The sequence below is a fragment of the Pithys albifrons genome, chromosome 5, assembly GCF_047495875.1.
Source record: "Pithys albifrons albifrons isolate INPA30051 chromosome 5, PitAlb_v1, whole genome shotgun sequence".
Taxonomy (NCBI): domain Eukaryota; kingdom Metazoa; phylum Chordata; class Aves; order Passeriformes; family Thamnophilidae; genus Pithys; species Pithys albifrons.
The window spans coordinates 28600501-28627428 of NC_092462.1; the positions used below are offsets into that span (position 1 = coordinate 28600501).

The 26928-nt window shown below is 43.8% G+C and overlaps 1 long non-coding RNA gene across 1 annotated transcript in view; it reads left to right on the plus strand.

Annotated features, from left to right (window-relative positions):
* LOC139671854 (uncharacterized) overlaps window positions 1-11581 on the plus strand; it is a 53887-nt gene extending 42306 nt beyond the window's left edge. Inside the window, exons 2-3 of the long non-coding RNA XR_011697798.1 lie at window positions 10111-10246; window positions 10929-11581. This is a non-coding gene — a long non-coding RNA (uncharacterized lncRNA). The remainder of the gene's footprint in view (window positions 1-10110; window positions 10247-10928) is intronic.
* The last annotated feature ends 15347 nt before the right edge of the window (window positions 11582-26928 follow it).

A 26928-nucleotide genomic window follows, 5' to 3' on the forward strand; every position in this document is an offset into this window, starting at 1 on the left:
TAAAAAAAAAACCCCTGTGGATAACGAAGTTCACTTGAAAAATGTAAAAGTGCATTTATTCAGAGGGAGGATTTCTTCCCTAGTTGCAAAATTACAAATGGACAAAATTGCCCACAAGCTTCTAGCAAGATGGCTAGGTAACTTTCAAAACATATAAACTACAGAAAGTACTTCAGAAGATGATGTGTCCTAGTTCAGCAGCCGGGACCAGTTTATCACTGTGTGGGTGTGACCAAAGCTGTGTATTCTACATCCTTTATGTAATTTTCCATGAACTGTTATGAATGGACCATTTGCAGCAGGTGCCCAGGGCACACCTGACCCCTTAGGCTGAAAGCTGGGTGTTGAAGAAGCCTGTGAGACAGGAGCTGTGATAACTCCCCTCCGGGGAGTCGTTAGCACCTTCACACACAGCCTGAGGGGTTATATCTGCTAATGGGCCATCAATGATTCCAAAAATACCCCATGACTCACAGTTAGATCACCCATTGTGGAACTCCCCATCCTGGAGGAGGTACTGGGCGTTCCCACCTGAACCTGAGGGTATATAACCTTGGGATTTAGAGACCTCTAGGACCACTGTCAGATCCAGAGGAGGATCAGAACCTCGACAGGAGTGTGACCACCACTCTTGAGCAGATGCGACCATCATCTGCACCAACAGGGTTTCCCCTTCCTTTTATTTGGGACTCAGGGGAACAATGTGGGGCTCAGCACAGGGGCTAACAAACACCATTGTGCTTGTGCCCCAGGGTGCTGGGTTATACTTCTAGGTTTTGTGGGTTAAAACCAATTTCTCTTTGTGTCATTGCATTTACTGTAATACTTTTGTTAAATTGTAACTCTGATTTATAATCTCTCCTGAGCTGGGTTAATTTCTCCAGCTGGTTTACCTTTAAACCAGCACATGATGGCAGACAGTAATTAATATAACAATTAGTAAGGTATTGATTCACAATGTCTTAAAATTTTTTGTTGCCATTGAACCACTGAATAACTTATCTTAACAGAAGTAATGTAGGCTCAATGTTTCCGTTAAACATACAGGATCTGCTCAATCTGTCAATCAACTGGACTTGGACCTCAACTATCTCCCATCTGACAAAAAGTGCAAAATTGCCTTTCTGTAGCTTTCCCACGTCTGTAGAGGGTTTCGATGGCTTTATTACAGCAGTCAACATGGAACAGAGGTGGAAAGCACAGTGCCTTTTTACATGACCTCATCAAGGGCAGAGACCACCAGAAGTGTAAGAATGCCCCATGGACTACTATGCAGTATCCACATAAAGAGACACATCATAAAAAATGTTATTGGGGTGAAGTCACATATCCATGTCCATATCACACATCAGTCTAGCAAATGCTTTTCTAATAATTCCTGCTGTTTATTCTCAGATGATCTTGATTTAATTTAGTTGCCTTAATAGTACAGATGAATTGCATCCTAAAAGCAGCTGGTTTTGCTTTCTTGATCATAAAAGAAGCTTACCTTGGTACATCTGTGACTTATTGGTACTGTGAATGTCTGAAGTGAGTTGCAATTCTGTCCATGTCAGTCCATCTATCTCATGTGTTTCCAGTCATGGCAGTGGATTTAGGCCTCCCAACATTCCTGTGATCTACTTTTTTGGTGTAGTTTCTAAGCATGAGGGCAAAAACAAGGATGAGTAAAGTGACCTGCCTAAAACTCATCATCATGGCTAGGCTTCGTGAACGAAGATTTGAGAAGGGCACTACCCACGCTTGCTGCAAGCGTGCTGGTGGCTAAAAAGGCCGATACGGGATAGGCAGGTCTGGTCACAAAAGGCACAGCGGAACGTCTCCCTAGGTGACATTGGCAAGGAACGGTTCTTTCTGCATTGTCTTTTCTCCTCAAGACTGACTCTCCGTGCATTCTCAAAGGAAGCAGCAGCGTTGTGAATAGTGTGTCTTCATGAATCCCGATTGGAGGCCAGAGTGGACCAGTGGTGGCAGTCAATATGACCAAGGCTGAGGTGTTGTTTTAGAGAGTCCTTGTACCTCTTCTTCGGGGCTCCTCTCTTGCGGCAGCCGGTGGTGAGTTCTCCATAGAGCACAATCCTCGGAAGGCGGTGATCCTCCATCCTGGAGACGTGCCCTGCCCAGCGCAGCTGTGTTCTCATCAGCATGGCCTCGATACTGCTGACCCCTGCCTGTTCAAGAACAGACACATTGGTCACGTAATCAGACCAGTGGATGTTTAGGATTGAACGGAGGCAGCGCTGATGGAAGCGTTCGAGAAGCCGCAGGTGGTGGCGGTAGATGACCCAGGATTCAGACCCATATAAAAGAGTAGACAGTACAATGGCTCTGTAGACACTAATCTTTGTACTTTTCTTCAGGTGTTTATTGGATCAGACTCTTTTATGGAGTTTTCCGAAGGCTTTGTATGCCTTTGCCAGCCTGTTGTCTTATCTCTTTGCCGATCTTACCATCTGAGGAAATGATACTTCCCAGATAGATGAACTGCTGAACTGACTTAAGCTCTGAATTGCCTATGGTGATGTGAGGATTATGGAAGACTTCTTGAGGTGCAGGTTGGTAGAGAACTTCTGTCTTCTTCAGGCTGACTTCCAGCCCAAAAAGCTCAGCAGCCTCTGCAAATCAGGATGTTAAGCGCTGCAGAGCTGCTTCTGTGTGAGCAACGAGGGCGGCATCATCAGCAAAAAGCAGCTCACGGACAAGGTGATTCAGGGTCTTGGTGTGGGCCTTCAGTCACCTTAGGTTGAATAGGCTTCCATCGGTACGATATCGGATGTAGATGCCGTTTTCTTCATCGAGGTCTGCTGTGGCTCTTTGGAGCGTCATGCTGAAGAAGATTGTGAATAGAGTTGGTGCAACAACGCAACCTTGTTTCACACTATTAGTTATTGGAAAGGGCTCAGAGAGTGCATCGCCATATCTGACTTGTCCATGCTGATCCTCATGTAGCAGGATGATCATTTTGAGGAACTTGGGGGACATCCTAAACGTTCCAAGATCTGCCACAGGCCTTTTCTGCTCACAGTGTCGAAAGCTTTGGTGAGGTCAATGAAGGTTACATAGAGTCCTTTGTTCTGTTCCCTACACTTCTCTTGCAGTTGTCTGAGAACAAACACCATGTCTGTGGTGCTCCTATTGGCTCTGAAACCACACTGACTTTCAGGTAGAAAATCTGCAATAGCAGGTACTAGTCTGTTCAGAAGTATTCTTGCAAGGATTTTACCAGCAATGGAGAGCAAAGTAATACCTCGGTAATTTGAGCAGTCTGATTTTTCTCCTTTCTTCTTGTACAGGGTGATGATGACTGCGTCACGGAGATCTGGTGGTAGTTCCCCTTGTTCCCAGCAACGCACAACAAGCTTGTGGAATTTGGCATGGAGTTCTTGACCTCCATGCTTCCAGATTTCAGGTGGAATTCCATCAACCCCAGCTGCCTTGCCAGTTTTCACCTGTTGTATGGCCTTGAGTATCTCTCCCATAGTAGGGGCTGCATCCAATTCATGTTTCACCGGTTGTTGTGTAATGTGCTGAATTGCTGAGCCTTGGACTACACGGTTGGCACTGAAGAGAGTCTGAAAGTGCTCAGACCATCAGTTCAGGATGGAGGTTTTATCTGTTAGAAGCAGTTGACCATCTGCACTGAGTAGAGGGCTTTGAACCTGGTATGTGGGTCCGTACACTGCTTTCAGGCCCTCATAGAATCCTCTTTGGTCACCCAAATCTGCGCATACTTGTGTCTTTTCTGCTAGGTCGAGCCACCATTTGTTCTGGATGTCTCGAAGTTTCTGTTGGAGCTTACTGCATGCAAGACGAAAGGCGGCTTTTTTTATATGGCAAGATGGCTGAGCAAGGTGTGCTTGGTGAGCAGTTCTCTTCTTCTTCAGCAATTTCTGGATCTCTTGATTGTTCCCATCAAACCAGTCTTTGTTTTTCTTGGAGGAGAACCATAGGGACTCTTCAGAGGACTGCAGGATGCAACTTTTAATATGTTGCCAAAGCGCTTCAGGAGAGGGATCTATGGGATTATCTTTAAGTCTAGTTTGAAGGTTTACCTGGAAGCTGTCTCTCACTGTGGCTGTTTGAAGATTGCTGACTTGGAGCCTCCTCCTTGGAATGCCGCCTCTCTTAGGTTTGGGCTTGAAGTGGAGGTTAAGTTTGCAACGCACAAGGCGGTGGTCTGTTTGACATTCTGCACTCGGCATCACTCGAGTATGACAGACATCACTGACATTTCTCTGTTGTACTAAGATATAGTCAGTGAGGTGCCAGTGCTTGGATTGAGGATGCATCCAGGTTGTGTTCAGGCTGTCTTTCTGTTGAAAGATAGTGTTGGTGATGCTGAGCTGCCGTTCTGCGCAAAACTCTAGCAGGAGGCGTCCGTGGTCGTTGCAGTTTCCAACGCCATGCTTGCCCAGGACTCCTTTCCAGGCTTCAGAATTCTTACCTACTCTGGCGCTGAAGTCATCAAGGATTATGATCTTATCATCTGCAGGAACATTTTGGGTGAGGCAGCGCAGGTCTGTGTAGAATTTGTCTTTTTCCGCTGGGTCAGCTTGGAGAGTTGGGGCATATACGCTAAAAAAGAACAACATGTTGCTTGTTGTGTAGAGGGAGGCGTAAGGACATAATGCGATCGGAATGACCTGTCGGCAGATTTTCAAGTTTGGAGGCAATGGAGCTTTTAATCAACTCCTGAAAGGTGTCTTTCGGTTTTGGGTTTGCCTGACCAGTAGAGTGTGTAGCCAGCACCATGTTCTTTAAGGCTGCCTTCCTCATGAAGACGAACTTCACTGAGAGCAGCAATGTCAATGTTGAGCCGTGACAGTTCATGGGCAATTAGAGCAGAACGACGCTCAGGACGTTCACTATCCCCAGTATCAAGCATGGTTCTGATGTTCCAACATGTGAGTGTTAGTTTGAGCACACCTTTGCAGGCAGGTGTATGCCTTTGAAATCTCTTTGTTTTTGTTTGACCACATGGAAGATGCCAGTTGGCTGAGGTTATCCAACCGAGTGTGGAGATGAGCTTTGTTTAGGCCACCTTTGCTAGGCCCCTCTCCGTGTGGAGCAAGCAGTGCTGTCCCTAGAAAAGGCTGCTTGGTCATTCAGGATGCTGCCGCAAGAGACTGTCATCTCCGGGGTCAAGTCTCTAATGACCCATATCCTGAACCGCCTGCATGCAGGGTTGGGTCTGCGGCTTCCAGCTGCTTCCTATCACCTGCCGTTTTTGACCCTCACCTGTCGCTACAGTGCTTTGCAATGTGGGTGAACCCTTTGAGCCTGCGCAATGGATTTTTTAGGTGAGGCACAGTGTGCACAGAACTGGCCCCACCCTTTACTCCTAAGGTTCATCTGCCACGGCCTAGCGAGCTTGAATGGTGACAGCGAATACCTCAGAACGTAGGTTTGGTTAGAGTATCCGTCTCTTAGATGGATGGCCTTACAGGGCTAAACGAGCTCCATCTGCCCGGGTTTGGGGTTGGAGTTGTCCTTCTCCTAGGATGGTTGCCAGACGGCTAGCGAGCCCATCCTGCCCGTGGACACACTTTGTCTGACCCTTCAGCTGAGACCTATCTGGCATGGGAGACCCTACCGGCGGCACAAACCACCTCCAGCATAGCTCTCAACCCACGAGGGCACGCAAGCTTCTCCCCCACGACAAGGGGGTGTCCCCGGAGAAGTGCCTAAAACTACATAGTGGCTTAAATGTGAACTCTACTCACCTTTCCATTCTGAATAAATAGTTTAAGACTGAGCTCAGAAAAGACTGAGAGCTCTGTGGACTTGGAGAAAACTTAGACCTTGGGGAAAACTTTGATCTTGAATAACTTTGTTTGGAGTCCTGAAAGTTCCACATCAAAGCTGGGAACCTCATCTTTAATCCCAGGTTTGTCTCTGAGCTGAAGAATCACCTTGTGTAAATAATTTTATTACCTGTTTGTATTTCCTGTTCCACAGTCTGTCTTTCTTATTTGACTAGAGAGGAACAGCTCTCTTTCACTGTAACACTATGGAGCCTACAGTATCTGCTGAAGCTTCTAGTTGCTACTGAAATGTAAATATTGATTATGTAGAGAATACATTAAAAAGCTATCAAAGCTGCAGATGGGACAGTCTGAAGGACAAACAGTTCAGCTTTGGAACATCTCTGGGAGGAAGGAAAAACTTTTGAATGCTTTTGGAAAGATGGCATTGTGTCAAAATGTCCATTTCCCCTTTAAACAAAAGAGAAATTTTCTGTATTAATTTCCTTTGGGTTTTGTTTCTATTTTGGGGGGGGGGGGGGGAAGCAAAAAGAATTGCTGCTCATTATAGAAATTTCAGATGCATTTGCAACTGTAACATGCTTTCTAATGGGCAGGTTATTTTGTTCAAAGCAAAGAGAACCCTCCAATGTGAAAACTGCAAAAGCAAGCCCAGCACATAGATCCCTCCTTTAGACTGCTTTGAATGTCATATGTCGTATATTGCATATCACATGGCATATTCAAGCTATTGCAGCATGCCCTAGTGTAGCCATCCCATGAGCTCATCTGCCATTTCTGTCCATTCCAGATTCTGCCAAACACTCCAGCCTCCCTGACTGCCTCTCTCCCTGCTTCCCTTATCTGTTCTTCCCTATGCCAAATATAGCCCAGATGTTTAGGGCTTACAGCTGTCTTGTCTAGAACACTGAATTGTAGGGTCATGTTGCCTATGCACGTGTACAGGCATGTGTCCCTGTCTCATGTGACATTGCTCCTGTCTCACCCCTAAGGGGTGCTACCAACTCCAAAACTACAGCTGCAAAGAAAAATAAGGGCATCAGTAATTCCGTAGTCTGAAATGGAATAACTGGCTTGACTGACTGAGGCCAACTATTGATCTTTGAGCACTCACTGCCACAGAGATCATCAGCACTTCAGCAATTAGCTGCTGATCAGGGTGAGCAAAGATTGGTAGAATGAAACCTGCGACTTATTCTGTGCAGATAAGCCACAATTTTTTTTTTTTTTTTTTTTTGTTCAGTGCCACAATCTCCAGCAAGTATAATTTTCTCCTGGCTTTGAAGGTCTACATGTTTTTCAGTCAGTTTTTTCTTTCCAGTTCCTGGTTGGCACTTTGCAGTTGAGCAATATTCCCACGGGAAAAATTTTAAGAGGGTTTGTGAGAGGAGAAATAGAGATGTCTGAAAACTGACAGGATTCTGGCACACATGAAATTAAAATATTTCCCTTCCATGGCAGTGTTCTTGTCAGTGCAAGACTGACATCCAAGCATAACCTGGAAATTGAGACCTCATTAGCACATCTCAAAATTAGTATGTTGGGGTATATATCTTTTAAATGTAGGCACGTGCTTATTGCTATGAGTGGAAGTAGTTTCTGTGTGACACTAACTGGTTCATCTAGGGGTCCATCTCTCTGTATCTACACATAGGAAAACAGATACTGTTGTACTGCCATTGCTGCTTCACCAAGGAGCATTTTCCCTACTGTTTTACACTTACTGCTGGAATTTCATCTCAAAATTTATTTGTATTTTGGCCCTGAATCTCTTCAAGAAAGATATCAGATTTCTGCTCTGTAATGAGAGAAAAAGACTTCAACCTGTTTGTCATGGGTAACATTTTTAAAATGCCCCCTTTCATAAGTTGGATTTTTTTTCACAATTCTTTATTCTTTTCTGTCTTAAATTAAAAAAAAATAAAAATAAAAAAACTTGAGATATTCTTAAAATATCTGTAGCTAAGCTGGGGCAGGAAGTGGTAGGATTGGAAAGAGAGAGCAGTTGGTGATTCCTCTCAGGGTAATAATGAAAAATAACCTAGGTATCAAACGGCCAAAAAGCAGAAAATTACCCACAGTTCTTTGTATGAGAAGAAAAGCATTGTCAAGCTTAGGTAATCATGCAAGCCATGCAAGAGACGCAATGCTTATTGTAGTTTATACTTCGCAGATAATTTGTGCCTTTCTTGGCACGAACTCGGGCTTGTTAACTCACCTCTACTTTGAGCTTCCTCCACCACTGGCCACCTCGTCCTTCTGTGGGACATGAAGTGGTTCATGTGCCCTTCAGTAAAAGGTAGTTCCTGCTATGAGGGATTTACCATCTTAAATCAGCTAAAGCTTAGAGGAGAAAAAGGCACAGGGATGCACTGTTGTGTCAGCCAGTAGGTCAGCAATGCAGCTGGGCACATGGTTCAGGTCTCATCTCCCTGCCCTGTGCTGCCTTCACAGGGCAAGAGGGTCACTGATAAAACCAATTTGGAAAATTAAGCTGTTAAATATAAATGTGATTTGGCTTTAATGACAGTGGAAAGCTGGGGAATAGGTCAGGTCGTGTCTGAGAGGACTGTGTACAGCTATGTTTGAAAATAAATTGTTTCTCTGGAACAGAAATGATGGGAGATTGCAAACATTAAAAAAACCCCACCAAATCTACAAAAATATTACAGCAAAATTCTGTATAAGCACATACAAAGCCTGCTGGATTGTCTTTTCATGCAGAATGATTTTTATGCAAATAAAACTGAGGGGGGGGGGGGTGGAGCAAATCACCTCAGAGAGAATGAGCAAATAATGCACATTGAATATAAAAATCCATATGAGTTAATTTCTTTTTCGGAAGTTAGCAAAGGTCATTGAATCCTTTGAAGATTAATTTCCTTTTTAAAAATCCCAATTCTCCCAGACACGATCCAATTGTTTCTTACAATGACCACAGATATAATCTCAGAGCCAAATGCTGTATTGTGCATATCAGAGCTGCAAATCACTGGCCAAGCACAGTATTTCTGGAGCATGGATGCAACCTTGCGGTATGTTCTTCTTTGTTGTCTGCACTCACTGCTTGTATTTAATGGTGTTGGCACCACCCCTGTTACCTTTGCTAAGAATAGGAAATAACACAGCTACCAGTGTCAAGCCTCTGTTCAATTTCTGAGTAAAATGTGTCTTTTTCAAGTCTGGATGGAAACTAGAGTATAATTTTTGTTTCCCCCCTCCACATAAAAGTGTAAATCCTACTCCTATTCCCTGTTTCATTTGGCTGCAGGTTTCGTTATATTGCAGATGGAGTCCTTTTCTGTGTAAAGCAAAGTGACGGTCTCTAGATGCCAGGTAGCAATGCAAATGTGTGTCTGTTCACCTGTCTCCCTTCCCTGGCTAAGCAAATTGACCAGCACTATTTCACCTGAATTGGATGAATGGTGATTGCAAGGAGAGAGCAGATCTGAGGGTTAAATTCCCTCTAAATCATGTGTGTGGGGGGGTTTCTGCTGACTTTTGTTCCCTTTGAGTGCACTGATTTTGCAAGCTTTTCTGCATAGCTGAGAGTGCTGATTGAATTTGAGATTCCTGTGTGATCATGTGAGTCCAGGAGCTGGTGTTTTTAAGAAAGACAACAAATATTGCATGAGTCATGAGAGCTGGGGCATGGTGGTGTCTTAAATCTCTACCCAGTGAAATCGATGTAAATTTCCATATGAACACAGATAAGCCATTGCTAAGAGCTTTGTGGAGTGTACAAGATACTGGACTATGCATCTAGTTTCATCCAGCATTGTCTTTTATGGAGTAAATAAATTCTGGTCCTGGTCTGTCTTTGACAATGCTAAATTTCTACAGTTAGTCTTTCCCTTGTTCAATGACAAGAAAGGATTCCTGTGGAGCAAAATCAAAAGCTATAAGAATGGAAAGGTCTATATGTCAAAAACCTCCACCATGCACTCAAAAGCAGTTGAAGCTACTATCTCCATCAGCAGGTGTTCTCCAAGGGAGATACACCTCTTTGTTAAGTGCTGCATGTCTTATTTTATTCTGAATATATCCAGCTTCATCTATCTCAGCTTCAGTTTGGGGCATGGTACAAAGGCTTGGCCTATTTATTAGTCCCTCAAGTTCAGCCTACAAAGATGAAAAGACCTAAACATGCCAGTCACTTTCAAATATTAGGCTGATTTATATAGTCAGAAACTTAACAAGAGAAAGAGAGTGTTTGCTCACTTTTGTCTTCTTGCCAAATTTTATTTCTACTTGATTGTGACTTTTAAAAATAATTCCACCATGCCCGTAAGTTTTGTTCATTTTTTGTCCTTAACCAAGTTCTCTATTTTTTTCTCACTTTTAGATAGCAGGTTGGTGATGTGACCTACATATTTGACATAACATCAATGAAGAAATAATGAATTGAGACCTTTTTTAGTGATAAAGCCCATTTTTTAAGATGGACAATTGGAATATGTCAGCTCTGATTGCTACATCAGGTAATAGCAGATGCTTTGTCATCTCTAACTTTTATTTTCGGTAACATTCTCTTCTGCCTTATGGGATCATTTGTCTTCTGTTTGTAAATTCCCATCTGCACTCAAGATGAGTTTTCAGTGCTGTATCGATGGATGGATATAGTCAGCCTCTGTCCATTTAGTCTTCATCTATGTTGGTTCCCATGTTTCTTTGTATCACAGATTAAAGAAGGGAGATGTTTATGAAAACACCTCTGTTATTTTTATGCATGTCAATTTATCAATATTTTTTTGTTTCTAGAGTGATGTTACATCTTCAGAAAGGAAAAATGTTTTCATCAGAATAAGGAAGATATAAGTCATCTTAGGATTTCTAGAGAGCTGTAGGACAAAATTGATAATGTTAGTCTATTCAGCCCTTTAAAAGTACTTCAAGAAATAAAATACTAGTAAGGAAATTTTGATGCAAAATCAGTTGGATTTCACTGAATGTCAGAAGTATGTATTTTAAAGTTTTTTAATTAAAATTATGTAGCATTTTGGGGTCTAATTCTTCAGGTATGAAAGCAATCCTATAATCTTCTTTGCTTCTTTTGGTCCTACAGTCCAAATCCATATAGCTGCCTATGTAGCTTTTCATGATGCTGAGCTATTGTGAGAAGACTGAAAAGTTGATTAACTATGTCTTTTCATTCCTTTTCAGGAAGGAAGAACCCATAGGAGTATTTAGCAGGAAACAGTCATTGTGCACTCAAATAACTGTGCAAGGATGCAAGTGCTGGAGGAGTTCTGGCACAACTCCCAAGATAACTCATGATTCTGTAGCTGTCCATCATAGAGACTGAGTGATGATGGGAGCCTAATGACTGAGCCTAATGGTGGGGGTTGTTGCAGTTCCATTAAATTTTACCTATGTAACCTCTTCCAAAATAACTTTCACCTTAAAGCCACTGCATAGCCAGACTGAAATGGAAGAGAGTAATATGACAAAAGAAAAATACACAACCTATATTCCTGCTGGTAAAGCATGGTAGTTTCACTTCTAGTCTAAAGCACATGCCATAAGCAAATGCCATTTCTCTGTGTCACAGGCAGATTTCCCTTTAGCTCAGTTTTTATATCTTTGGGAAAGTTTGCTTTCCTTTAGCCTTTTAAATGCCATGTCTTAACAGCATTACTGTAGACAGCACTACTAGCTGCAGAACTTTTAGGGTCATGTGTGTATATACCTCTTATCTCTGTACCACAACTCCAGATCCTAAATCATAGAATCATAGAATCGATTGGGTTGGAAAAGACCTCCAAGATCATCGAGTCCAACCCTTGGTCCAACTCCAGTCCATTTACTAGATCATGGCACTCAGCACCACGTCCAATCTGCGTTTAAAAATCTCTAGGGATGGTGAATCCACCACCTCTCTGGGCAGCCCATTCCAATGCCTGATTACTCTCTCTGGAAAGAATTTTTTTCTGGTATCCAACTTAAATTTCCCCTGGCAGAGCTTAAGCCCATGCCCCCTTGTCCTATTGCTGAGTGCCTGGGAGAAGAGACCAGCCCCACCTGGCTAGAACTTCCCTTCAGGTAGTTATAGACAGTGATGAGGTCACCTCTGAGCCTCCTCTTCTCCAGGCTAAACAACCCCAGCTCCCTCAGCCTCTCCCCATAGGGCTTGTGCTCCAGTCCCTTCACCAGCCTTGTTGCTCTTCTCTGGACTCGCTTCAGCACCTCAATACCCTTTCTGAACTGAGGGGCCCAGAACTGAACACAGTACTCAAGGTGTGGCCTCACCAACACAGAGTACAGGGGAAGGATCACTTCCCTGGTGCTGCTGGCCACACTATTTTTGATACAGGATAGGATCCCACTGGCCTTCTTGGCCACCTGGGCACACTGTTGGCTCATGTTGAGATTCCTGTCAATTAGTACTCCAAGGTCCCTTTCTGCCTGGCTGCTTTCCAGCCACTCAGTGCCCAGCCTGTAGCGCTGCAGGGGGTTGTTGTGGCCAAAGTGTAGGACCCAGAACTTGGCCTTATTGAACTTCATCCCATTGGAATCAGCCCATCTCTCAAGTCTATCCAGATCCCTCTGCAGAGCCCTCCTGCCTTCCAGCAGATCGACACTCCCTCCCAGCTTGGTGTCATCAGCAAATTTGCTGATGATGGACTCAATCCCCTCATCTAAATCATCAATAAAGATGTTAGACAGGACTGGACCCAACACAGACCGCTGGGGAACACCACTGGTGACCGGCCGCCAGCTGGATGCAGCTCCATTCACCAGCACTCTCTGGGCCCGACCCTCCAGCCAGCTCTTAATCCAGGAGAGGGTACACTTGTCCAGGCCATGGGCTACCAGCTTTTCCAGGAGTATGTTATGGGAGACAGTGTCAAAGGCCTTGCTGAAGTCCAGATAGACCACATCCACAACCTTCCCCTCATCCACCAGGTGGGTCACCTGATCGTAAAAAGAGATCAGGTGGGTCAGACAGGACCTGCCCCTCCTAAACCCATGCTGGCTGGGTCTAATCCCTTGTCCACCCTGAAGGTGCTGTGTGATTGCACTCAGGATGAACTGCTCCATAACCCTACCAGGCACGGAGGTCAGGCTGACAGGCCTCTAGTTGCCAGGGTCCTGCTTGCAGCCCTTTTTGTGGATTGGGGTGACATTGGCCAACCTCCAATCATCTGGGACCTCCCCAGAGAGCCAGGACTGTTGGAAGATGATGGACAGCGGTTTGGCAAGCTCTCCTGCCAGCTCCTTCATCACCCTGGGATGGATCCCATCTGGTCCCATAGACTTGTTAGGATCCAGCTGGCTCAGTAAGTCAGTAACTATATCCTCCTGGAATACAGGAGGGGTATTCAGCTCCCTCTCCCTGTCCACCAGCTCCAGAGGCCAGTTGTCTTGAGGGCCACCTGTCTTACTGGTGAAAACTGAGGCAAAGTAGGTGTTAAGTACCTCAGCCTTCTCCTCATCTTCCTTAACTATATTTCCCTCCAAGTCCAACAGAGAATGGAGGTTTTCCTTGCCCCTCCTTTTGTTATTAATGTATTTCTAAAAGGACTTTTTGTTATCCCTAACTGAAATAGCCAAATTTACTTCAAATTCCACTTTTCTTTCCCTAATTTTTTTCCTGCATGACCTAGCTCTATCTGTAAATTCTTCGTAAGTAGCCAGCCCTTTTTTCCATAGTCTGTAAACTTTCTTTTTATCCCTGATTTCTTGCAGAATCTCCCTATTTAACCAAGCTGGCTGTCTTCCCCTCTGGCTGGCGTTTTGGCACACTGGGACAGCCTGTTGCTGTGCACTCAAAATTTCCTTCTTAAAACATGTCCATCCCTCCTGGACCCCCTTGCCTTTAAGGGTTGTTTCCCAGGGTATGCTCTGAATCAGTTTTTTGAATAGGCCAAAAATCTGCTCTCCGGAAGTCCAAAGTAGAGGTTTTAATGGTGGCTCTCCTTACATCCCTGAGGACTGAAAATTCTATTATTTCATGGTCACTATGCCCCAGGCGGCCTCCAACCACTACATCATCTACCAGCCCCTCTCTGTTTGTAAACAGTAGGTCTAGCAGGGCCTTACCCCTGGTAGGCTCATTTACCAGTTGATGAAGGAAATTGTCCTCTATACACTCCAGGAACCTCCTTGACTGCCTCTTCTCTGCAGTATGAAGCTCCCAGCAGATATCTGGCAGATTAAAGTCACCCACAAGAACAAGGGCTGGAGATTTTGAGACATCCGCCAGCTGCTTGTAGAATAATTCATCTCCATCATCCTGGTTGGGTGGTCTGTAACAGACACCCACAAGGGTGTCAGCCTTGTTGGCCTTGCCCCTGATTCTGGCCCACAGGCACTCAAGCTTGTCACTGCTGACCTCAACTTCAACAGAGTCAAGAGACTCTCTAACATATAAAGCCACCCCTCCACCTCTCCTTCCCTGCCTGTCCTTTCTGAAGAGCTTGTAGCCCCCCATAGCAGCACTCCAGTCATGTGATTCATCCCACCACGTTTCTGTGACAGCAACTATGTCACAGTTTTCCTGCTGCACTATGGCTTCCAGCTTCTCTTGTTTGTTTCCCAGACTGCGTGCATTGGTGTACATGCACTTCAGCTGGGCCACTGATTTCATTCTCAATCCGGGCTCTATGCCCTTAGGCCTATCTCTGGAGAGCCCAGTTGCCGTCCCTTCCCCCTTCAAACCGAGTTTAAAGCCCTCCTAACCAACCCTGCCAACTTATGGGCTACAGTTCTTTTGCCCTTCCTAGATAAGTGAAGCCCATCTGCTTTGACGAGACTGGTCAACACGGAGTTTGTCCCATGATCAAAAAACCCAAAATTTTGACGATAGCAGCATCCCCTAAGCCACCTGTTGGTAAGCTGGGCTTTCCTAAACCTCTCCTCATTCATCCCAGCTAGCACAGGAACTGAGGCAATTACTACCTGTGCTCCTGTCCCATGAAGAGATCGGGTCAGTGCCTTGAAATCTTTTTTAATTACTCTGGTACTCCTTTTATTAATGTCATCACTTCCAACCTGGACAACCAACAGCAGGTAATAGTCTGAGGGTTGGATAAGCTTAGGAAGTCTTTTGGTAATATCCCTCACGCTGGCCCCGGGAAGGCAGCAAACTTCCCTGTGGGATAGGTCTGGCCGACATATAGGGCCCTCAGTTCCCCTCAGAAGGGAGTAACCGATTACAACAACCCTTCTGTTTTTCCTCTTACCTGTAGTTGTAACCCATCCGGTAGACTGGGGGTAACCAGAAGACCTTGTAGACAGATCCTCCTCCTGACTGTCCTCCAACAGACTGTCCGAGTCCACGGCCATATACCTGTTTTTTAAGGGCACCCTGGCAGGTGAAAGGGGTCGAGAGGGGGTGTTTTTGCCTCTATGACCAGGCACCTGTTTCCATTCATCTCCATCCCTATGGTCTGTTCTGTCTGCCTGATGGCAGGAGGGGCTGGGCTTCACCACCTCCTGCTGGGCTTCCTTAGGAGTGGAAAGGGTGTGACTCCACCAGTCAATTTCCCTTTCACTCTCCCTTATGTTTCTGAGCCTATCGACCTCGTCCTTTAACTCTGCCACCAGACCCAGCAAATCGTTCACCTGCTCATATCGTATGCAGGTGCTTCTCATACTGCCCTCTGGTAGTAGGTCCAGGCTCAAACAGTCTATGCAGCCAGAGGCCTGAGTGGCTGCATCCTTTTTAGAGGGTTCTGTCTGTATTGACACCCCTCTACTGGTAACAGGAGCAACAGCTTTCATTTTTTTTGGAGGCATGACTGCCTTGAGCTGTGGGGAAAGGTAGAAAAGAGAAACAAACAAACAGGAAAAACAAAAAGGGCCACAGAAATACCTAGGCTTATGCCCTGCCTGTTCACCCTGCCTGTGCGAAGTGCCGTGCAAACTGACGTGCCACACCCTCACTGACGTGCCACGCCCCTGTTTGCACGCTCCAGGTCACTTGCACTCCCTAGAGATGTTTTTAAAGCCTTCTCACTCTCCTGCTAACGAGCAGGCCACGCCTCCAACTCCCCTCTGAGTCACCTGCTGATAGCTGAAGGAGCAGCAAACAAAGCCTGCCAGGGAATGTGCTGTTAACCTAGAGGAAACCTGCAGCTCTGATTCTGTGAGCCTGAGAAAGGTTTGGCTGCCATTCACCTCATCATCATCTGCAAGAATTTTCTTTGTTAAATATCCCAACCTGTATCTTTATTTCAATGCTAAGGGAAGCTATTTCCACCTATGCTTAACCATTTACAGGAGTGCAAAGTACAAGTACCCTCACCCTGTCCAAAAACACTCAATTTTTTTTTGTCAGTCACATTCTTCACAAAGGTTTAAGTAAGGGGAGCCTGCCAAAAGGTGCACACAACATGGAGACAGCACCATCCTTAGCCCTGAGCTTCAAATTGTGATAGTGAGGGTGGGTTCAGAGTGGAGCCACAAGGAATGTTGCATCAGCCACTCAGGAAATGCCATGAGGGTCACCTGAAGACATCCTATAGCAGTCAGTCTTTCCTCAAGGACGTTTACTATTCTACACGTGCCTAATAAACAGCACACAAAGAAGCTGAATCTCCCTCCATTCAGCCCAGCTTCACCAATATAACCATCTCACTGCAGTGGGATAGTTGCATCTATAGTCATAGAATGATAGAAAACCCTGAGCTGGAAGGATCACAAGGATCATCGAAGTATCATTGAGTCCAACTCCAACCTCTGCACAAGACAAGTCCAAGAATCTAACCATGTGCCAAGAGAACTGTCCACATACTTCTTGAACCCTGTCAAGCTTGGTGCTGTTACCAGTTCCATGGGGAACCTGTTCCACTGCCCAAATGCTCTCTGGGTGAAGAATCTTTTCCTAATATCCAACCTAAACTTCTGCTGGTGCAGCTTCAAGCCGTTCCCTCAGGTTCTGTCGCTGGTCACCACAGAGAAAAGGACAGTGCCTGCCCCTTCTCTTCCCCTCAAAAGGAAGCTGTAGGCAGCAGTGAGGTTTCCCCTCAGTCTCCTCTTCTCCAGGTTGAACAGACCAAGTGCCCTCAGCTGCTCCTCACACAGCTTCCCCTTTGTTGCCCTCCTCTGGACATTCTCTAATAGCTTAATATCTTTCTTATACTGTGGCACCAAAAATGGCTTAGTGTCAGGCTACTTAATGATGCATAATTTTGCATGGTACCCACTCCATAATCAAAGTTATTGTAAAATCATTATGTGTTCAATATGCAAAGAAAAACACAAAAAAGAAACCCACACAAAACCCAAAAGCTCATGAAAATGCAAAGGTGATCTGGGTCAGTGTCCCAGATCAGACTGGCACAAAGAAAATGATGTTTTTATGATGAGGTTTCAGTCCAGCCATGCCATATGCTGCAGGTTTGCCCTGAATGCTTGAGGTTTTTTGTGTGTGCACTTTGAGGTAAAGTCTAAAGCTACAGTGTCACATGGATGCTGTCAGAAAACAGGAGGGGTCTACCCACCTAGCCATTCTGCATCAAGGTGGAATTCAGAGCATAGGAAGGGGTACAGCTTCACATTCCACTACACAGGGACTGTGGGTACAGGAGAAAACAGAACTCCACAAAACCTCAGCAGACTTCTCACCTCTATCCCAACTAAACATTTCCCTGTATCCCACACACCATGGGCAGCTCCCATGGCACTGCCACCAAGATCCAGACTTATTTACAGATCCACACTCAAATGCTGCATTACACACCTAAGCAAGGGCAAGACAGGCTGCTGTGGGTTTTGCTGCTGCCCCATTTCACATCAAACACAGCAAGACAGTCTTTCCAGAAAACATACAGTAATAATGAAGGGCTAATTCCTTTCCCAACACAACCAGCAACTGGTACACACCTACAAGAAGCATATATCTGCTTCACTTCAAAGTGGTACATCCAAGTTATTCCCATACACCCAAAGTACTCATCCAATATCCTTTTCTCCCAGCTCCTTGCAGTCATTCTCCCAGTCACACAGCTCCCATTTTCCCCACATGTGAACAAGCCCTGCATTTCACAGATGGATCCCACTGGATCTGGAGCTTCAGCACTTCTCACACTGGTGGCAGTGATTTTACAGCCCTTACCAATATGACTGCACCAGCATCATCCAAAGTTAACCCATGCCTAAGCCTCCTAAACTGGCCCCCAAATTTAAAACCACAAAGCTTACTTTTTTGACTGTGATATGATTTGACACAAGTGTCAAAAATCTCAGGCCTGCCAATGCTTCTTCAGACCATGATTTCCATGTCTGCCTGCAAAATAGCTAAAAACCTCTAGTGTTTTCCTTGCAGGGAGATTTTTTAATTAAAAAAAAAAAACACAAAAAAACATAAAAAACAACAACAAAAAAAACAAAACACACACACATTATAAAAAAAAAAAAAAAGAAAAAAGAAAATACACCACCCTGGCTGAATATCATCTCTGTTTCACACTGCTCAAGGATTCTCTAGAAATTGCCTTTTAGGTTCATATTTTTTAAGGTTTCCTTTGCAGATACTTTCTCTAGAAATATGTCTCCTATTTATTTCCTTATTTTGAGAGCTGGAGTCCTCTACAGGGAACGCTGCAGTTGCAGGACTCCAGCAGTCTTTTAGAAATCAGCAAACACCAGGAGAGTGTGAGAATGAGAACTAACAAGACTGCAGGTGTGTCACAGCAATACCAGGTTTTTCCTCTGTGATTGTAATAAAATTCATGGATTTACAAAAGGGATGAACTTCATGTTTTAATTCGTTCATTAGAAATAATCCTGGACATTTGGTTGTAGGTAGATATGTGACAGAATTGCTGCTCTTTTCCATCAATGCTGCATGACCAATGAGACTTATTGAGGTCAGGACAACTTTTTCCACTAGAGAGCTCCATCATCTGCTCTGGTTTTGGCTATTCTCTCAAGTATTTCTGAGGGTTCTAATGAATTTCTTGGGTGAATTTTGATGTTGCAGTTTAAAATACTTTCACTCACAGTGGCCTGTGCAGGAGGCAACCCCATGTACCTCCAGGAGCAAAATGAAACCTGCTCCCAGACCTCAGTCTCTGTCTTTGTTCCAAGCATTAGCAAATGCAACTCTACACCTAGACAAGGTGACTGACAACTGCACAGGTGCTATAGGTATATGTTCAATTGGCAACTGTATGCAAATATAGAAAGACATGACAACTAATTCAGTCTTCCTTCCAACCACACAAAATACATAAATATTTGCTTTCCCCTTTAGAGTCAGATTCCCATGCTGAGAAGGGTGATGAAAGGACATGTTTTGAGGGCATGGCCTGTGTGTGGGCAGGGTGAAAGCCCTTTGCAAAGAAGAGCAAAATCTGGCAGCAAAGCTTCTCTTTGAATTATGCTAAGGTACTTCTCCTTGCCTTTTTGTTTCTGAGCCCTTCAGCCAAGGTGGTGGCACTTCTGGGAAAACACATAAACCTAATTTTTTCCAAGTCATGACTGTTTTGTCAGTGACTAGTGTCACTGGTAAATGTTCTTACTCTCTTTATCTTGACTCATGAGCCTCTTTTTTCACCTCAGTTTTGCCCCCATCCTGTTGGGGAGGGAAGTGAGTGTCTGGGTGGGGGTCCGGTAGTTGGTCACAGCCAGCCTACCACACCAGTATCACAACTGCAATGCTGCTAAGAGAGGGTCCAGAAGGAGTTCCTGCATGTGGTGAAAGAAAAAACCAACCTAGTCTAAGAGAAATTCTGTAACTAAATCTGGAGGTTTACTAGTTGCAAGCCATTTCCAGGGACATTTGTGCTTGTGGTCCCACTGCAACCTTGCTGGTTCTTACTTGTAAGGAGGCCAGCATCCTTTTTCTTTCACATCTGTTTGTTGAGGGACTGGTGTGAAGCCTGGCTTACTCTAAATTCCAGGACTGTGGAATAAAAATCATTTGCTGTTAGTCAACCAAAGCTGTCTTTTCTCTCTCTCTATTGATTACTCCTGAATAATCAATTGACATTTGGCACAGTCTTATTTATAATAATTCAAGTCAGCAGCAACATAATTTAGAAACTGGCTACTAGGCATGTGTTGGTAATGAATCGAATCCATGGATAATTCAAATTCATAGACTAAAAAATTACATTTAAATAATGTTAAGGTTGTGACAACCTGACAAAAGACTGCAAATTCAATGTGAAAACTTTTCCTCCCTCCATGGCTGAGGGGAAAGTCTGGAAAAGACAGGAGAAGGGACTGGCATTTGCTGCCTCCCCCATGATCCTGCACCTTTGAGTTCATACCTAATTGGCACCACCTTTGTCTTGAGCTGAACTGCATCCCTGCTCCTTGTTCACTCACTTGAGTACTGTCATTTTATCCCATAGGAAGGAACGGATGCATATTTTTACAAAACAGATTGCTTGGCCTAATACAAAGTGAATAATGTGGTGTGTAAACCTCCCCTAGTTTTGTGGATTATGAAGAAACCAAAGCCCTTTGCCACTCCATGCTGGGCTTCAAGCTTCCACTAAAACCCAGCTCCTGTCACAACCCCAGAAATCGTCTTTATCTCCTTGTTGCACCCTGTAACAAATTCTAGTGTGAACAGAACCTGAATCTAGCATGAAGGATTATACTTAAACCTGCAACAGGAGATACTTGGAAATTATAGGTAACTCTGCACTAAGTAGACTAATGGTTCCTTAAACAGCTGGTTAACCCACTCATTTCTGCATAGGAATTAGAGGCCACAAAACCCCATCTGGTTGGCTGGGCCTACCCACAGCCAGTCCAAGAAGGGCAGAAATTCCTGAGAGGCAGGTGCTGTCTGTCGACCACCAGCCCTTCACACTGCACTGGCACTATATGCTGAGGTGGGTTTGTGCTTTATGCAGGACGTGTTATTGGCACCTGAGCTCTCAGAAATGCACAGTCCATGAACATGTCTTCTGTGAAACAACTGGGTTCCCCTGACAAATGTCCTCCCTGCAGTTTTTGAGAAGCTCTTTCTCCTTGGAGGGTCAGAGCCAGAGACTTCAGGCTCAGTGCAAATCCCCTCCTCTTTCCACACCAATGGAACTGACTGGAGTTTCAAACCCACTGCACCATCATCTCCCTACCTGCCCTATTAAGGCTAAACTACAGAGATAAACATGTTAAATGAATTATTAGATATCTTCTGCATTCAGAAGTAGGTTGATAAAAGGCAGCCCTTCATGATAACTTACTTTACATAGATAGATAGATAGATAGATAGATAGATAGATAGATAGATAGACAGACAGATAGAATGCCACAAAAAAAAAAACCAGCCAGAGAAAGCTTATGTCTGTGTGCTGGATTGCAAACACTACAGGGTTTGCAGAGGAATTTCAATTATGGCAAAATGCATTGTCAAGCCCTTATTCAAACCCTTAATTACCAGCGCTTAACCACCACATACTATTGAAGGAAACTATAATTCACTTTGAAAAGAACCTGGTTTATACCTATAATTAAATTAATCATAATTAATTCCAGCAGCTACTACTATAATAATTGAAGGAGAGAAATATTAAAGAAATGCAGTCAGGAGTTGCTTACAGCACTATTATGTTATGGTGGAAAAATAAGAGCTCTGTTCCACCTTTTCCATCAGTTCTGCATCCAGACATTTAACAAAAACCACTAAAATCTTCAGTTCATTCTTGTTTTTTTAATGTGGCCTTCTGTCTTGCTGAAGCCTCATCCATATCTTGGACATTTACTTGGTAATATTTCTTAGATCAGGCCTCCCATGTCTATTTGTCGAGTTCATCTTTTGCTGGGGCTATTCTCTATCCCTTCTGGCAGCTCCAAGTGCTGCCCAAGGATCACCTTTCCAGCCTGTTGTTTGAAGCAACATCATTCCTCCTCAACATCCTTCAGTTGGAGCCCTAATCCCGTGCAGAATAGCCTTTCCCCCTGCCTGAGGGCACTCTACTCTCTGCTGTGGCACAGCCTCTTTCCGTGAATGTGGGACTTGGCAACTTCATTCCACCTGCTGCTGCCCTGCTACCTCAGCTTCAATTTTCTAACTATTCTTGCCATTCCCTCTGCAGGCTCTGCATAACACTGGGAAAGGCTAACTGGAAGGAAACCACAGGCAGATGGACTCTCTCAGAGAGCGCAGTCAGGGCTAGGGGCATGTAATCTGGGAAAAGAAGGTGGAGAGAAGTCACATTTTCTTCTCCTTTTTTTAAGCAAAATGACAGACAGACTGATGGGCAGGCAAATATTCCCATACAAACTCTGGGTTATAGTGGCAGTGTGGTGCATTAACAGATTACAGCATCTTATTGCAGAGTACTCTTAAACAGCAGGAGGCTTTTCAAACATCAGTGTCAAATATCATTTAGTCTGCTAAGTAATAAACTATTAAAAGAATACAGGGCATATCATATTTCTTGACTTGCAGTTTGCTCATTGGCTTTTATATGTGTCTGCTTTCTAATTTTGCTGTCAGAATACATCAAGCAGCTTTTATTCCTTCCTTTCAGAGGGCTGGCTTGTTTTTGTTTGCTGTTCAAAAGGCAGCTCCTTTTAAGTCTACGGGTTCATATCCCTTAACAGCCTTCAAACAAATCAAGTCTTTGGGACTTTAGGTACATCATCAGCTGGCAGAGCTGCCTGCATTATTTCTTCTTCCTTGTAGCTCTGCACATTGCTTCTTTGGCTCCAGCTGTAGTAAAATCAAAATCTTCTTTGTATTCTCATGATTTCCAGGTGCCCTCTCTGGTCTGTGAATGGGGTCCCCATGAAAACATATGTGTCCGAATTTTTTAACAAGGTCAAAGAAAGGACATTTGTCACTTCAAGAGTATCTTGCATGGCAGACTTGAGCAAACTGCTCTTGTTTGAAGATGTGATTACTCATTAATGTCACTTGATAAAGGCCTGAGTTGCCCACACTGAGCTCTCCTGAGAAGGAGCTACAACGCTGCCAGAGCTCTTCCTCATTTCACTGCTGGAAGGATTACTACAGTTGACAGAGAAAACTGTAAGTAAAAAATCCTCCGGTAATTTAAAGGAGAACTTGTCTCAAATATCCCTCTTGGTCCCACTGTCACCATCTTGTTTCCATAACCTTCTGTTCTCTTCAATCACTTACTTTGCCTATGTCTAAACTCAAATATTTCAACAGTCTTTTTTGAAAAGATTGAGGGGCGTTGTGGAGAGATTCCCCTGATAAACTCTTGATGAGATGAAGGAAAATGCCTCAGCCCCCTGCAGGGGTGCTCCCAGAACCATTGTCAGAGGACGAAGACATCCCAGTGGCTTTCCAAAAGCGCTAAAGCCAGACTGATAAGATTAACAAAGGGGGTTGTGAAGATGACATGGTCCTCCTTTGCGATATCTTCTTGGAATACAGGGAGCCCTTCAGCCCTATGCTATCGCCCCAAAACCAATTATTGACCAAAGCCACTCAAACCACCTAAGGGGAAGAAAAAAAAAAGGTATAAAAGCAGTTGGGCATGAGAAAATGGGGGAGAAATGCCATCGTCTCTGTGGAGGTAGCTGAAAGCAGCTGCCCTGTCTCCTCTCACCTCTTCAGACAATATAGGGGTGAGAAAACCATGTACTGTCTATACTTTATATTTTATGTCTTATAATTTACTCTCTTACAACACCTATACCTTATATCTTACCTTATATTCTTATAATATGCTTTCACTTTTACCTCATAGCTACTCTGATTCCAGTTACACTGGGATATATCGTTACTCTAAAGGCACCTTATTTACTAACTGCGTTTTGTTATTTTGATACTAATAACAATAACTTGCCTTAGACTTCACAACTTACTAGGTATGTATCTTACTTTATATTAGTTGTCTTCCTTTAAGGTGTGTAGTTCCCTTTTTTTAGCATGTGTGTTAATGGGAAACAGCTATATTCTTTCCTTTTGCATTGTGTTACAGAGAAGGTGGTGTGCAGGTCATTTTGTTGCTCTGTGTTTCCGAGGGGGGTTCTATATTTCTATTTTAGGGTTTTGTGTTTCTGGTTAGTAGTTTTCTGTTGTTAGTTAAGTCTTTTGTGAGGGAGGTACACTGCTGTATTGAAACTTAAGTTTGGTGTGTTTGTCTCTGTAGAATGTGTTTAGGTTCATAAGACTTCGATGTTCTGGGATGCTTATAGCTAATATCTTCACTAAGAAAGCTCTCCCTGGCAATTAAGTGTGGTCTCATAGCAGAGCTTGAAGATGCTTCCAACCTTTGTGCTGTCCATTGATAGACAGGTAGTGTTGGGTTTATAAGACTTTGATTTTCTGGAGACGCTTATAGCTAATAAGTTCTGCCTGGCTAAAGTGTGGTACTTGGAGGAAGGTTGAAAATCTTTCCAGCCTGTTTTCTGTCCATTGTTAGATAGGTAGTGCTGGGTTCATAAATCTTTGATCATTCTGAGGACGTTTGTAAGTAATACTGGTGGGACAAGAGATCTTTGCATTTCTGCCCCTCCTTTTCACGTGACAGGTGTCGTTTTTTTTAATCCCAAAATGGGACTTACTTTTTGTTCCTTCTGCTGAGACAATTCCAAATCAAAAACTTGAACAACCCAATTTCAGAATAAGGTTTTCAAACTTGTTGCAACTCTGAAATACATGGCTAAAAATAAATGTTCCCTACAAAACTGTTACCCTCCAATGAACCTTGCTATCCACACAAAGAGTGCTAATCCTACTCAGAAATCCAGAGGACCATGCTAAACAAGTCTTTCTTTTTGACAATAATTCTCCTAGAATGCTGTCCTGACTGTTTCATGTTGAAACTTCTTTTTCTGTTCATTATTATTGCCTCATCTTTAACAGACCCTGCAAATAAAAGCCTCTAAGTTGATTATGAAAAAAAATCTCTTTTGAAGCATGCTTGGTCATTTCTTTGGGACCCTCCAAGACTGTTGTCTGAGTGAACACAGTCTAACTTGACTCAAACCATCCCACAGGCATTTGTACAAACCAGTGAATGAACTGCACAGGTAAAGAAAACAAATCTTTCACCATTTATCTGCACTTTTCCCCAAAGGCTTTGAAACAGAGATAGATTCAGTTGGAGGTAATATATCAAGATGAACAGCATCAGCTAGCAAGGTGTGAGGTCTGTGACTTCCCAGGGAGCTGCGCACATGCAGGTGAGAGATTTCAGCCTATCTGATGAGCCCACTGCTGGCAGAAATAAAAAATTTCCCTATAATCTTTCTCCAATAGCTCAGCAAGACAGAGTTGATCTTATGCTGCTGCTTTTAAAGACAACCCTTTGAAAGAAAACAATGCAGACACCTGGGCTTGGAGTAGCAAACTAGTAGAGTGACAATCACCTCTCCTAAAGTGAGCATTTATCATCACTGTTGAACAGGTCCACTCTTACCCACTGCAAGAGTGAAGAGAGGCATATAATGATCACTCGTACTGTTGACTGCCAAGGGCCAGAGGCAGTTTGCCTGTGGGATATCATGTGTGTTTGACACATTTTGTGTTCTGCTTTTAGCCTTGTGTCACACTTTGCAATGGCAACGCAGGGCGCTTTTTCAGCTTGCAATATCCACAGAGCTTTGCATCTCCAACAGGGATAGTTCCCCAGATTTCAGCACAACTGCTCCACTTCCCACTGGGTGCGACCTTGGCCTGTCATTACTGGGCATGGTGCCTCATGAGAGATCCTGTGGCACAAGTACCAAATCTAAAAGGTGGTGGCTGACCTGTTCTGCAATGGCACTTTGATTTTAAAAGTACTATTAACTTTCCACCTGGAGTTTTTGTTCTGTTAACTTAGAATATTCACACGTACCCTTAAAAGCTGTAATGAGCCAATGGCAGTGATTAATTATCTACAGCAGTTCTGTAATAGATGAATGTATATAATATCTCATTTATCAGGGAAATAACTACTTCTTTAAACTCCATGATTAATCAAGTGAAAAGACACAAGGTCTGTTGACAATGCCGGATGCACTTAAGATGAGAAGGTCTTAGCTGGTAAGGAGAATACTGTTTTAAGGAAATTATTTACTCGTGATGGTGATGATGAAAACATGATACTACCAGCTCCATTCTGTCCTCTTTTCTGCTCTAAGTGCATTCAGTAAGAAGTCTGATTATAATCAGCACATCAAACACTGAATATGAGTGGTAGGATTTTTGTCACAAATGGAAGAATCATTTAATTATTTGCCATTTGAAAGCTCCAGTACCTATTCAAAGCTGCAGGTTGTTTTGATGTCTTCTCTAATTTTGTTATTTATAGAAGGTATCACACCAGCCCTCCAAAGAGATCAGAGCTCTGATTAGGTGTAGAGCAGCCTGGAGTTGACAAAGTACCTCTGAGTTCAGACTTGCTAAGATGCAGGCTAAACAAGGTCACAAAAAATTTTGATTTAAATTTTTTTACCCTAAAACTGGACTTGCCTCCTGTTCTGGTTTTGACTGGGGCAGAGTTAGTTTTCTTCACAGTGGCTAGTATGGGGCTATGATTGGGATTTGTGCTGAAAACAGTGCTGATAATATAGAGATGTTTTTGCCATTGCTGAGTAGCGTTTGCACAGTGTCAAGACCCTTCTTACTTCTTGTATAGCCATGCTGGTGAGGAGGCAATGGGTACATGGGAAACTGAAAGGAGATAGAGTTGAGACAGCTCACTGCAACTGACTCATGGGATATTCCATATCATATGACATCATGCTCAGTAGATAAAGAAGGGGGAAGAAGGAAGAAGTGGGGGATGTTCAGAGTTATGGTGTTTGTCTTCCCAAGTCACCATGATGTGGCTCTGCTCTCCTGGAGATGGCTGAACACCTACCTACCCATGGGAAGCAGTGAATTGATCCCTTGTTTTGCTTTTGATGCCGTGAATGACCCTTCCCCCCAAAAACAGGACTTCGAGCCACGTTAGTGTAGGGTAAGATAAAAAGTAAAGGTCCTTTAATAACACAGGGCCTACAGCCCACAGGAGTGTGTGTCAGTTCTTGTTTTCATGGCTTTTATAATAAGATCCCTCCAATCATTGCTTTACACATTTCTCAGTCCAGCCCCAGTCCCACCCCTGGTCCAACCCCCTGGAATTGGGTCTGGGGTCGTCAAGACCCTCTGTCTTCATCAACTCTTCTTCTTCAGGCACACAAAGGTCTCTTGGAGTTCATCAAGTTCTGGCTTTTGGGTTACTCTGACCTATGTTATGTTTCGTTTTGTAGGCCTTCTGTTATCCTTCAGCTCTTTACCTTGGAAAGGAGT